Raw genomic sequence first — 14465 nt, forward strand, 5'->3', positions numbered from 1 at the left:
GAAGAGGTACTAGGAAAGTGTTTTAAATTTTGACATCTGGTATCATATATTATGTTTAGTTTGGACAGAGTAGTCTTTTCTTATTCACTATGACTGGCCTCACCGGTCAATTAATGACAGAAATAATTTAAAGAGGGGAGTCATTTAAAAATGTTTGATATAGATGTACTATTTTAACTGTCATTCACTTTATAATAATTTGAAGCAGGGCTACATTTACTGTTATTTGGTTTTTGTTTTTGTTTTATTTTGTATCTTAACATGAATTTACTTATCTTGTATAAACTGTATTTATAATGCATTGTCTTTTATTTCCATGTTGTTTGTCTTTTTTAAGTGAAATGAGAACGTAAATGTATTTGTAAAATGATCCAAGACTATAATCCTCATAGATTTTATATTCCTCTGCCTAATTTTTTAAATTTATGTTTTTCTATACATAATTCAAGACTTTGTTTGTAACCTGCTTAAGTATTTTGAAACCATTAAGCACAGACTTCAAAAGAACTGCTCTTTCCATGCTCATATTCCATTAGGTTATATAAATAACAAAGAAGTAATAAAAAGGACACCTGGGGGAAAAAAATTGAGAAAAAGCACAAATTATTCTTGATAAACATGCAGCTTATGTGGTGGTGGCAGAAATGGGAGAGTATTAGACCATAATTTAGTATCCTGGTGCAGTCCTTGGTTGATGAACATAAGTTTTAAGTCTTGCAAAGAAAATTGGTATTCTTAGTTAACCCAATAGGTTAGTTAAATTGAGACCAGTTAAAAGGGCTTCTCCCATGTTTACACACATTTCATATAATCATATCAATCATGCATGTATTTTGTATTTCTTTTCTTTTGTCTTTTAGCTTGGTTGAATTCAGTAGCCTTCTGGAGCCCCTTCTCCTGGACACCTACTCAACTATGTGTTGGGAAGACCAAGGCGAATAAGGACTGGACTCTGAATGCAGTGAGGGTCTAAAAGGGAGATAACAAACACTCATCCATGCTTTATGTAGTAAATCCCACCAAGCACAAAAACTAAAAGTACATCGTTTCACATATTAAAAATAGGCCCCTATGTCACTTATTCTTATGCCAGTTTTTCTTCAGTATTTTATGTAAAATTTTACTTGATAATTTAGATCAAGTTTTAAAGATGTAAAAATATCTGGATAAAAGTATGTGCCCTTATCACTAATTGTCAGTCTACATCAGCTACTATTTATTTTAAAGTACTTCATTCCAGTGTGAGGAGGGTTACATTTAAATATTTCTCAGTCTCCTGAGATTTCTGATTCATATATGTAGCTCTGAAATACTGTGAGCAGGGTGCCATTCAATGCTTTTATGGAGTTTTTTTTTTTTTTTTTTTGCTGCTCGTGAACTGCTATGTGCCAGATGCCCCATTCATAACATCTCTTAACTCTGATAATGAGTAGATGTCATTATTTTGCCTTCCAGCACTTCTGATCAATATCAGGCTAATATTATTTTCTCTCTGATTTTCCTTTATATTTTCAAAATTTATAGCAAACACAAAATGAAGTAATTATTTAATGTTTAACACAGTACAGTTTTTCTTTGACTGCCCTCTAAGCCCTTGCAACTAGGATCGACTTTATTACAAGTTTAAAAAATTATGAAAATATTTTAGCATAAATATTTATTTAGTGGTACCCTTAACAGTGAATTTATGAGTTTTTTTAGGCCACTTTTCAAACTCATTTTAGTTTCAATTAAGATTTGGTGGAATATTTTTTAAACTCATATAAGAAAATATAAGACCTAAAGAGGAAATGTAAGTCACATTCTTTAGAATTATCTTTCTGTTTATACCCAGTATTTCTTAGTTATCGGAATAAAATTGTGAGCCCAGTGCCTGACACATATTTGGCACTCAGAAAAGTGTATTAAATGAATGCATTCAAACTGAAATAACGTAACTGCTTAGTTAAGGCTTCTCTTGTTTTAGGTGTTTTTTTACAAGATTCTTTTCATTTTAAAAGAGATAATAGAGACTTTAGAAACTGAAAGGTAATGTTAATAGGAATCATAGCAATTATCTCGTCTATCTTCTCCAATTTTCAGATGGAGCTGACAAAGAAATTAAGTGATTTAACCAATGGCAAGTTAAATAGACTTCAAACTTTCAGATGTATTATTAAGCCATGTAGTTAATTTGGTTCAAAGTTTTGATTTAACCAACATGTATTAAGTATGTGTAATGATGAAGGCACTCTAATGAGCGCCAAGCTTAAAAAAAAAAAAGAAACACGAAATTCCTACCCAAAGTTTGTAAACTACGGACTAGTATTTGGGAACCACTGAAATTTGATTCTTAGGCTCAGGACTGGAGTCTGGGCGGGCGATACTGATTTGAGAGTCATTAGTATACACTTGTAATTGAACGGATGCAGTGAATGAGATCACACAAGAAGAGGAAATAAAACGAAAGAAAGAGTAGAACTAGTGGATTCCTGGTGAAGACGTATTTATAAGATGATACAAAGAGAATCAAGGGGGAAAAGAGACATATAAAAGGAGTGAGAATCAGATGATAAATAGTTCCTTGAAAATCAAGGGACAAAGAGAACCAGGTAGTAAATGATGGGAGGTTTCTTGTACCTTGCAGAAAACTCAATTATGATGAAGACTTAAAAGACACTATTAAAATCAGACATTCAGCATCACTGGGGATTCTTGCAAAAGTGCTTTGCTACAAAGGGAGTAACATATGAGCCACAATGAAGATTGCAAATTCTTGGAAAGAAGGAAAGAGGAGGAAAGAAATAATACAAATAAAAGACCAGCATTTTCCAGAATGAGTTCTGCTATCTTCACAGGTTTTAGTAGCTATTACTTGAAAAATATAAAGGAGAGCGTTGGGGTAGAGAGTTCACTTGTGAGATATCTTGAGGAGACAATTTAAAAAGTTAATTTTGCTGCAGGACTTCAGAAAATTTATTTGGCAAATGGGAATGGAGAATATCCAAAAGAGGGTATATTTGGTCATCTATTTTCTTTAAAAAAAAAAAAACAGTTTTTGGGATTACTATTCTATATTAGTCACTTGGGAAATTTTGCTTTGGAATAAAAAGAAAAAGCCAAGATATTTAACACTAATAGAAAAAGAAAGAAGAGAAAGAAACAACAGGAATTCAAAAAAAATTCTCCAGTTTTATTAAGATATAATTGACATATAACACTGTGTAAGTTTAAGGTATACAATGTGTTGATATGATACATTTATATATTGCAAAATGATCACTACCATAGTACTAGCTGACACCTCCATCATGTCACGTAGCTACCATTTATTTTTTGTGGTGAGAACATTTAAGGTCTACTCTTAGCAACTTTCAAGTATATTAAACAGTTTTATTAGCTAAAATCACCGTAATGTAATTAGACCCAGAGAACTTATTCATCTTAAAACTGGAAGTTTGTACTCTTTGGCTGACATCTCCTGATTACCCCCAACCCCCTGCCTCTAGTAACCACCATTCTAGTCTCTGTTTCTATGAATTTGACTTCTTAAAAATTCCACATATAAGTGATATCCTACAGTATTTGTCTTTCTCCAACTTACTTCAGTTAGCATCGCGCCCTCAAAGTCCACCCATGTGATAGGTTGAAAGAAACCTTGTTTGTGTTGAGGTGTGAATCCCTTCTACTCCAGGATAAGTTTGATTAGATTTGAAAGCCCAAATATTGGAATTTCAATATGTTTAAAGGTTCAGTGCAAATAAAGACCTTCTGAAGTCAAGTGTACACTCAGATAGTGACAGAGCCATGCAACAGAATTTCTATTCATTTGTGTTTTCTTCACAAAGACATCCAGGAAAGATGCATCAAAGGGGAAACCTAGCAGAAAATCTTAAACCAAAATAATTGGTAAGGTTGATTAAGAGAGGAGGAAGCATGAAGCAAAGAAACTTAGTAAGTACTTTTTTCCAGCTTTATTTCAATATAAATGATATATAACATTGGGTATATTTAAGGTGTACAACATGTTGACTTGATACACATATATATTGCAAAGTAATTACTACCATAACATTAGCTAATACCTGAATCATGTAGCATAATTTCCATTTATATTTTGTGGTGAGAATATTTAAGATATACTCTCTTAGCAACTTTCAAGTGTATAATACAGTATTATTAACGTAAATTACTATACTGTACATTAGATTCCCCAGAACTTATTTATCTTATAACTAGAAGTTTATAACCTTTGACCAACATATCACTTCTCTGCCACCTCCCAGCTCCTGGTAACCACCCTTTTTTTCTCTGTTTCTACAAGTTTTATGAATTTTGGGTTTTGTTTGTTTGGTTTTTTTAGATTCCATATGTAAATGAGATCATACAATAATTGTCTTTCAGTGTCAGGCTTATTTCATTTAGCATAGAGCCCTCAAGCTCTATCCATGTTGTCACAAATGGCAAGGTGTCTTTCTCATGGCTGAATAATATGTACATATGTATATACACCGCCCACCTCATCTTTATTCATTCATCTGCTGAGGAACACTTAGGTTGTTTCCATATCTTGGTTATTGTGAATAATGCTGCAATGAACATGAGAGTGCAGATATCTCTCCCAAGATCCTGTTCTCATTTCCTTTGTATATATACCCAGAAATGGGATTGCTGGATCATGTAGTAGTTTTATTTTTAATGTTTTGAGGAACCCTCTTAGTTTTCCATAGTGGCTGCACCAAGTTACACCCTCACCAATGGTGCAGGAGAGTTCCTTTTCTCTACATCTTCACCAACACTTGTTGTTTCTCGTCTTTCTGATAATAGTCATTTTGACAGGTATGAGATGGTATCTCATTGTGGTTTTGCATTTTTCCGGTGATTACTGATGTTGAGGACTTTTTCATGTACCTGTTTGACTGTCTTCTTTGAAAAAAATAAAGAAGATTGAAATCATATCAAAAGCCTTTTCGTACCACAGTTGCATAAAACTAAAAGTTTTCCTAGTTTCCTAGTTTCTCCTAGTTTACCAGGAGAAAACTGAAAAATTAACCAATATGTGGAGATTAAACAGCATGCTACTGAACAACCAGTGGGTCAAGGAAGAAATCAAAAGAGAAATCAAAACCATTTCTTGAGACAAATAAAAATGAAAATACAATATACCAAAACTTATGGAATGCATCTAAAGCAGTTCTAAGAGGGAAGTTTTTAGTGATAAATACCTACATGAAGAAAAAAGAAAGATCTCAAATAAACAACCTAATTTTACAACTCAAAGAACTAGAAAAAGAAGAACAAACTATGACCAAAGTTAGTGGGAGGAAAGAAATAAAGATCAGTGCAGAAATGAATGAATGAGAGGCTAAAAAGAAAATAGAAAAGATCCCTGAAACTTGAGTTTTTTTGAAAAGATAAACAAAACACACAGACCTTTAGCTAGACTTATCAAGAAAATAAAAGAGGATTCAAATAAACAAAATTATAAATGAAAGAGGGTACATTACACCTAGATACCACACAAATGGAAAGGAATATGGGAAACTACTATGAACAATTATGCACCAACAAATGGACAAACTAGAAGAGATGAACACATTCTTAGTAAGTACTTCTACTGGTCTTACATTCCTGCTCATTTTCTGGCATTCCAAAATCTTATTTGAAATTTTGGACATAAACATTCTTAGAAGAATCCACTGGTTAACAAAGAAAATTTTGTTTCATACTTAAAATTTTCTTTTCAATTCATAACTGGTTTTCTGTATGTGAGACATATTGTTTTCTTATACCAAGCGAATGCTGTCGGGAGTGATCTTCCATCACTTGTTCCTGTTTCTGGAACACGGCTTGCTCTGTGGCTTGGCATTTTGGAGCTGTCCCTTTTAGACAAGTCTTGAATAAACCATCTTCTCACATAATTTGGCAGAAGCAAAATGGCATCCTCATGTAAAATGTCACCTGCTCTAGACTGGCATTATTCTTGAGATTATAAGTATTCGAATAATGCTCTAAGATTCCTCTCTGTTTATCTCAGAAATATTACTCCCTGATGGTTTCTAAGAGGATAGATTTGGTTATTTTATTAGGTCAAACTTTAATCCTTGATAGAGAGCAAAATATTTTAAAAACGGAGCCTAGGACAGATAAAGTTTGATTTAGTAATTAAACATTAGAGCTGGAAAGGAAAATAGAGTTCATTGAATTCAGTGATTAGTGAGATGACTCTAGAAGAATTTCTGTTTCAGTACCATTGTGGAGAAAGATGGTAAGCTAAATTAGGATTTTTGGTTCCTTGGTTTTCTCCCCTCATAGCATTTCTTTGGGTTTCTTTTTACATTGTGTTTTTCTTTAGTAGATTAACATTTTATTTTAAAACAATAATTTAATATAAATATTTCATATTAAAAAGTTGGAAAATTAGTTTTTAAGGGATTAAATGATTTTCCCAAGTCATAACTCTACTAAAAGATACAATGGGAACTAGGAACATGGTTTCTTGTGTTTTAGTGCTTTTTGATTTTTATTTCATGTTTTTGTTCTATTAAAGATCTAAGAACCCAATTGGAATTCCATAATAGGACATGATGGCTTAAAAAAAAAATAGAAAGAATGAAAGAAAAGAGTTATAAAGAGAATTAAAATCATCAATAATTATTCTTGCCTACTGCATTTTTCCTTCAAATAATTATTTCTTCACCTGTTTATATTCTTCATACTGTATGTGATAAAGAATTTAAATAATAAAATAAAAATTTCCCCAAAATGTATTCATCTCGATCAGGTTTTCTCAACCTCAGCACTAAAACTTTGGAGTGACACATTTTTTTGTTGTTTGCTGTCCTATTCATTGTATAATGTTTAGCAGCATCCTTGGCCTCAACCCACCAGATACATGGAGATATGACAGTCTTTTACTCAGTCATGATAATCAGAAATGTCTCAGAGAATGCCAGATATCCACCAGAGACAATACTACCCCCGGTTGAGAACGATTGATCTAAATAATGTACAGTCTAGATCCAAACTGAGACACCAAACTGAAGATAATCTTACCATATGTTAGCTATTGTGAGTAGACACTTGTTCCAAGATTTTAAGCAGTCCATTGTGATATTTTAGAAATTCTAAGGAAAACAGTCGTGGCTGTAAGAAGTGAGGCAGGTGTGGGAGTCAAGCCTTAATGCAAGCAGGTGAAGTGGGCTGCATGAGTGTTGACTATGTGCTTGGTGGGTGTGGAGAGTCCACAAAAATATTTAATATTCTAATTTAATTGAACTCAGTTCTTGTTAACTTTTTGTATTATGTGACCCTACATGTAATAGGCCAAAAGAGTTAAATATTTGTCTTTGATGGCTGGACAAGGCAGTCAGACTCTAGAGTAGAGTATGGTGATGGTGATGGGGATTTTAAGCTTGCCACTTTGATGTCCAGATGTGTCTTAGAATGAAAGACGGAAAAAGTCATGAAGAAAGGGCTATCTTGAGGACTAGCTTTCCCTAGTTACAATAAAAGGGAATTATTTGTTGTTTTTTTGTTGTTTTTTTTTACTTTGTATTAGTGAACAGCTATTAATCCCAGTGTGGAATTGTTCCTCTATCACCCACATAGTTCTCTTGAGTCTCTCAGCCACAGTGTCTGATCACTTCCTGGTGTAAAGCATGACTCAGCTTTGCCCAACTAGATTACTTTCATGCTATTTTCTGTACTTGTTCTATGGTCATTGGCATAGAGGTAACTATTACTTTAGCATTTTGACCTGTAATGATTTTATAAAGTAGTTGGGACAGTGATTATCTTACCTGTCAATGCAAAGAGCCTAGCCACAACAGGAGAGAACTAAGCCACCAAGCAAAAAGATACAAAGGCAAACAGACCCTGAACGATAAAGCACCTCAAGACTCTTTAATCACCTGGATCCAGCTGTATCTGAAGCTCAGGTTGCCCCTTGGACATCCAGCTACATGAGTCAACAAAGTAACCTTTTTTTTTTTTTTTTTTTTGCTTCATCTAGTTTGTGTTAGGTTTCCATCACTTACAATTGAAAGAGGTCTGCTGAGTATGGAGAATATTCCCATTGAGCAAATGTGAGCAAGGAATTGCAAATGCATAGAAATAAAATGACAGCTATACAGATGAAAGACTAACACGAAACAACAAGAAAAGCCCCTTGAACTTTAATGCAGGAATAATGAACAAATAAAGAGTATGTGTGAGCTATCTCACAAAAACCTGTTCTTCAAGGAGAAGCAAGGCATCAGAGAAAAATGACCTCATAACAGATTGAAATAGAGACGATAATGGAGGAGGAAAATGTCCAGAATCAAACCAGAGAGTGTGTCCTTCTATTCACATACTGTTTGCAAATTCTAATGATGGAGGACCAGTAATTGAGTTCACCTGTGTAAGAACTGTATAATTCATTTATTCAGCCAACATTTACAAATTATCAACCAAGAGGGAAGGCTTCCAAGTTGTTAAACACCAAGTCTCTGAACTTCAGTCTTTATCCAAGATGTAAGTCCAGGGAGGGGAAAAAAAATTCAAGAAACCATGAATAGTATAAAAGCTATTGTAGGCAAGTGCAGAGTGAGACAGACAATTCACTCTATTACTTATGGCTTCTTCAATTGTAAGTGACAGAAAAAGGAATTCAAACTAGCTTAAGTAGGAAAAAAATTTGCATGAGGTTGCATTCAGGTTTGAACTCCTGAGTCCATGCACAGCTGGTCTCCTGGTTTGAACTCCTGAGTGCATGCACAGCTGGACTCAGGAGTTCAAACCATGGCACCTGAATTCTATCTCCTTCTCTACCTCTTAATTTTGTTTGCTTCTGAGTTGTCTTTCCACATTGTTGCAAAGAAGACAATTAGCAGATCTGGGTTAATGTCATTAGAGGTCATGACTCCAAAGGTAAAGTTACCTCTTTTCCTCACATGACATTTATTGACTCTGCTTTAGTCTTAGGCCCATTTCTGGAGCAATCTCTGTATCTAAGAGGATGTGCCTCAGCCTTGTCCATGTACCACTTCTGCAGCTGGGTGCTGGGGCCATGATACTGACAGACCCACCAAGATAAGGTGAAGTGAGAGTTACTGAAAGGAAAAGAAGCTATGTAGTCAGTATCATTTATGATGATGATGGTTATGATGATAACCTTCATCATCATTATTCTAGACGACATTCAGTCTCCTAACACATCCTGGGTGGGACCTAGAAGTTGTCATGTCACATCTGAGCTAACTATTAAAGAGTAAGTATTTGTATGACTACTGTTGGTTAGGGTGAAAAACAAGAGGATACATTAGTGTAGAGGATTCAGTGTAATTATGCAGGCATGCTTTAGCAAAATTCGCTAATGTCCAAATATACACAAATTGTCATCTACCATTTATTGAGTACTGATTATGTGCCAGGCATTTGCTAAGTAAGCTCTTTAATTTGATCATCTCATTTAATTCTCCCAAATTTTACAAGGTATTACTCTCTTTCTCAAATTGCAAATAATGCTCAGTGAGGTGAAATAATTTACTTAATTAGCAAGTGGTAGAGTTTGGATTGAGACACAGGAAGTGTGAAACAAGAGCTTGGATATTTAATATGACTTTGTACTTAGGGGGACCATACATCTCAGTTTATGCCTCTTGTCCTGATACAATTATTAATTGCATCCCCTTCTACTTCAAAACATGTTCAGATTTTGACAATAAATTATATAACATGAACACTGCCTCCTTCATGGATATGTTTGAGCTCCCTTGTATTGTATATTCTTGTCTTTCATTGAGAATGATTTTAATAATCTTTTGTTTTAGGAGAAGAGCTTCATATTTACAAAGAAGGTGCAAAGATAGTACAGAGAGTTCTGATATCCCCACACCCACTTTCCCTTATTATTAGCACCTTATATTAATTTGTCACAATTAATGACAATATTGATACATTATTATTAACTAAAGTTCATACTTTATTCATATTTCCTTAGTTTTCACTTAGTGTATTTTTTCTGTTACAGGATCCCATCCAGGATATCACATTATGTTTAGTCATCATGTCTCCTTAGGCTCCTCTTAACTGTGACAGTTTCTCAGGCTTTCCTGGTTTTTGATGACATTGGCCCTTTTGCGAAGTACTGGCCAGGTGTTCTGTAGAATGTCTCCCAACTGGGATTTCTCTGATGTTTTCCTCACAATTATAATGGGGTTATGGGTTTGGGGGAGGAGATCACAGAGGTAAAGTGCCAATTTTATCACATAACATCAAGGGTGTATACTATCAATGTGGCTTATCATTGTTGACATTAACCTTGATCACCTGGCTGAGGTAGTGTTTGACGTGTTTCTCCATTGTAAAGTTACTCTTGTAAAATGGTTGTTAACCTTTTCAAGTTATGTTTATACAGAGAACATGCACACATTTTAAGTGTGTGAATCCATGACTTTGGACAGATATATTTACCCATGTAACCACTATCCCTTTCAAGATGTAGAACATTTCTGTCAGCCTTCTAAAGTTGTTTTAACTTGTCTTAATTTAATCTTTTGATTTCATAGAGTCCCTAAAGAATCCTTTCAGTTATGATTGAGTCAGAAGTGCCCCAACTCTTAGCAGACATATCACAATTTTGAGCTGCTCTCGAAATAAATAACCAGATTCTTAACTATGTTTGACTCTATCAGGTTACCTTTTATAGACTGGCCATCTCTCCATATATCTTTCCTGACTGGAATAACTAGGTAATGCAGACTTACCATCCCATGGACTTGAAACCTTGTCCTATAGGTAAGAACACCAGGATGAACAAGCCTCAGAAAGGGAGACTTAACGAAAAATCACAAGGAACCAATCTTTATAACTGCTAAAGTGTGACAGGATGTGAAGAAGGCTGACATGACTGTGACAAATCTGGCTTAGAGAAGACTATTGTGGATAATATCATGGGATACCACCGCATTTTATATTCAGAGATTTCTAAGAGTGGACCTGAAGTAGGAGCAAGACAGGTATGGTCTTAACATCCTAAGTAAGACATTATCAGTATTCGAAAGAGGTTTCTAAAACACTTTTATCAATTCCTTTTTTAAAGTATTAATTATAATATTAATCACTGTTGGATTTATAGGGAAATAATGTTTTACAAGAAGCAACATAAATATAAGTGTAAAAGTTCATGAGGCGGCATCATGCAAGTTATTTTATCAAAACTTATATAAAAATCATGGCATATAATTAGAGCTGAAAGAAATGTTAAATCTCAGAGAGCCACAAAAAAAAAAAAAACTCTTCAGTTTATAGATAATAAAAATGGATGAGTTGAAAAATTTGCCCAGATAATTGGATCTTAACCTTATATATAAACTTTATTGTGGTATAGTTTACATAAACAAAAGTATATGCATATTAAATATATGATTGATGAGCTTATAAAATATAAACTAAGCATAAAACTTTATATACTAAAAACCACCACAAATTAGATATATAACATTTTCATCACCCTGGAAAGGTACCTTATACCCCTGTTTACTCAATCCATCCCCTATTCTCAGACCCAGGCTGATCTGCTCTCACTACATATTAACTTTGACTTTTCTAGAATTTCATATAAAAGATGTCATATTGCATACACTGTCTTTTGTCTTTCTTCCTTTACTTCCTATGACATTTTTGAGATATATCTGTTTAGTGTATAGTAGTTGTTCCCTTTTATAGCTGAGTAGTATTCCATTGTATGGATATACCACTTGTATTTATCCTTTTGATGGGCATTTGTGTTGTTTCCATTTTATAGTTATTTTGAATAACACCACTATAAACATTTATACAGAAATACCTGTGGATTGTTCTTTCCTTGGGTAGAAGTGGAAATGTTGGGTTGAATGTTAAGTGTATGTTTACCTTTATGAGAGACTGAGAAAGACTTTTCTAAAGTGGTTGCACCATTTTGCATTCTGACCAGCAGTGTATAAAAGTACTAGTTCTGCTGTATCCTTTCTAACACTCACAATGGTCAGCCTTTTTCATTTTAACCTTTGTAATAGGTAGTGGGATCTCATTTTGGTTTTAATTTGCTTATCCCTGAAAACTAATGGTGCTGAACATCTCTTTATGTGCCTACTGCCTTTTGTGTATCATCTTTAGTGAACATATATTTTTTCTGTGTGTGTGTGTAGTATATAACCTTCCTTATGTACAAGTTCTTTGTAAAATATATGTTTTGTGAAATTTTCACCATTTCTGCTTCCTTCTCCCCTATTTTCTGAACGAGTCTCTGTAAGATTGACATTTTTCCTTAGATTGTTGATCACATTCACCAAGGAATGCCATCTGGACCTAGAATTTTCTTTGTGGGAATGATTTTTTATAGTTACTTTGTTTATCTTATTCAAACAGCTTTGTTGAGATGAATTTTACTTATAAAATCCACTAATTTCAAGGATACAATTTAGTCATTTTTAGTAACTACCAAATTATACAACCATCAACATGAATCAGCTTTAGAATATTTTTATTACCCTAATAAGATCTCTCATGCCCATTTCCAGTTTATCGCCATTCCCACCACCAGCCCCAGGCACGGGAAGGTTTTTCACTGTAAAGGAAATGTAACAAACATAAAGTTTTTAGATTTTTTTCTTTCTTTTTGAGTCAATTTTGGTAAGTTGTGCCTTTCAATGAATTTGTCCATTTCACTTAGTTATCAATTTTTTGATATAAAATTTTCATGACATTTCCTTATTTTCCTTTCCATGAGTCTAGGGTCTAGAGTGATGGTTTTTCTTTTTATATTGGTCATTTCTCTCTTCTTTCTTTTTTTCTTAATCTGTCCAGCTTAGACATTTTCAGTTTTACTGGTCTTTACAAGGAACAGCTTTTGGTATTATTGGGTTTTATCTCTTTTTGCTCTTTTCTATTTTATTGATTTATACTTTTTATTCTTTCTTTTTACTTTGAGTTTAATTTATTTTACTCTTTTAGTTTCGAATGCGAAGTTTAGATGATTGAATTAAATGTATATTTTCTTTTCTACTATATGGCTTTAAGCTATAAATCTCTCCCTAAGAACTGCTTTAGATAGAGTCAACAGATTTTGACAGGCTGTTATTGTTATCAGTCATTAAAGATATATTCTAATTTATCTGGATTTTTTTTTTTTTTTTTTTTTTTTTTTTTTGCGGTACACGGGCCTCTCACTGTTGTGGCCTCTCCCGTTGCGGAGCACAGGCTCCGGACGCGCAGGCTCAGGGGCCATGGCTCATGGGTCTAGCCACTCCGTGGCATGTGGGATCTTCCTGGACCGGGGCACGAACCCGTGTCCCCTGCATTGGCAGGTGGACTCTCAACCACCGCGCCGCCAGGGAAGCCCCTACCTGGATTTTTAAAAAAATTGTGAGTTAAGTGTGTTTAAATATCAAATATTAGGGGATTTTCTAGATATTTTGTTATTGATTTTCAAGTTAATACCGTTGTTATCAGAATGAGTTCAATAATTTTAAGTGTACTGAAACTTGTTTATGGAACAATATATGGTCTATCTTGAACAATGTTCAAGTTTGTCTTCTGCAGTGTGCAACTGCTGTTACACAGATGCAGTGAATTTCAAACAATGTATTTTTCAGCCCTACACATTCCATTTATTTTTATATTTTTCACTTCTCTCCTCATTGGGTTCATGTTGCCCTCAAATTCTTGAACATATTTACACTAGCTGTTTATATTTATTTCCTATTGCTGTGACACAACTACCACACATTTAGTGACTTAAAACAATACTCATTTATCTCACAGATCTTTAGGTACTCTAGTATGGGCGGCTTGGCTGGGATCTCTCCTGAGGCTCTTTTACAGAACTGAAGTCAGAGTGTCAGCCAGGCTGAGCTGTTATCTGGAAGCTCTGGGAAAAATCCGTGTCCAAGGTTATTTAGCTTGTCAGTAGAATTCAGTTACTTACAGCTGTAGGGACGACATCCTTGTCTTCTCTTGCCGTTATCCAGGGGCCAGACAGCTGCTAGGGCCACTCTCAGACCCTTCCAGATGGCTCCTTCCCTCTCAGCAATAGAGAACCTCCTTCATGTTGAATCCTTCTCACACTTAGGATCTCTCTGACATACTCTTTTGTGACCAGCCAAAGAAAAGTCTTATTTTAAGGACTTACGTGATTAGGTTAGGCTCACCTGGAGAATCTCTCTCAAAGCCAACCGATTAATAACCTCAACTACACCTGCAAAATCCCATTCACTATATAATTATGGGGGCTATTTTAGAATTCTGTCACACTGTTTTTTTTTGTATTTGTGCTGATTCTAAAATCTGTCATTTCTAGATCTGTTTTTATTGACTAGTTTTTCCTCCTGCCTTTTCACATGCCTTATAATTTTTATTGGATTCTGTACAGTGTAAAAATAATGTGGTTGTGTCTTCATTTCACTGTCTTCCTTTAAAAAGCATTGAATCTTGTTTTAGCAGATGTTAGGTTACTTGCAGGT

The 14465-nt window shown here is 34.4% G+C and overlaps 1 long non-coding RNA gene across 3 annotated transcripts in view; it reads left to right on the top strand.

Annotated features, from left to right (window-relative positions):
* LOC149749838 (uncharacterized) overlaps positions 1-11864 on the top strand; it is a 71817-nt gene extending 59953 nt beyond the window's left edge. For all 3 annotated transcript variants that reach the window (XR_016392546.1, XR_016392548.1, XR_016392547.1), the window contains one exon: positions 861-11864. This is a non-coding gene — a long non-coding RNA (uncharacterized LOC149749838). The remainder of the gene's footprint in view (positions 1-860) is intronic.
* Positions 11865-14465: the final 2601 nt, after the last annotated feature.

This window comes from Delphinapterus leucas, chromosome 3, assembly GCF_059928025.1.
Source record: "Delphinapterus leucas isolate spDelLeu-1000000601 "Yukka" chromosome 3, BTC_Dleu_Yukka2, whole genome shotgun sequence".
Taxonomy (NCBI): domain Eukaryota; kingdom Metazoa; phylum Chordata; class Mammalia; order Artiodactyla; family Monodontidae; genus Delphinapterus; species Delphinapterus leucas.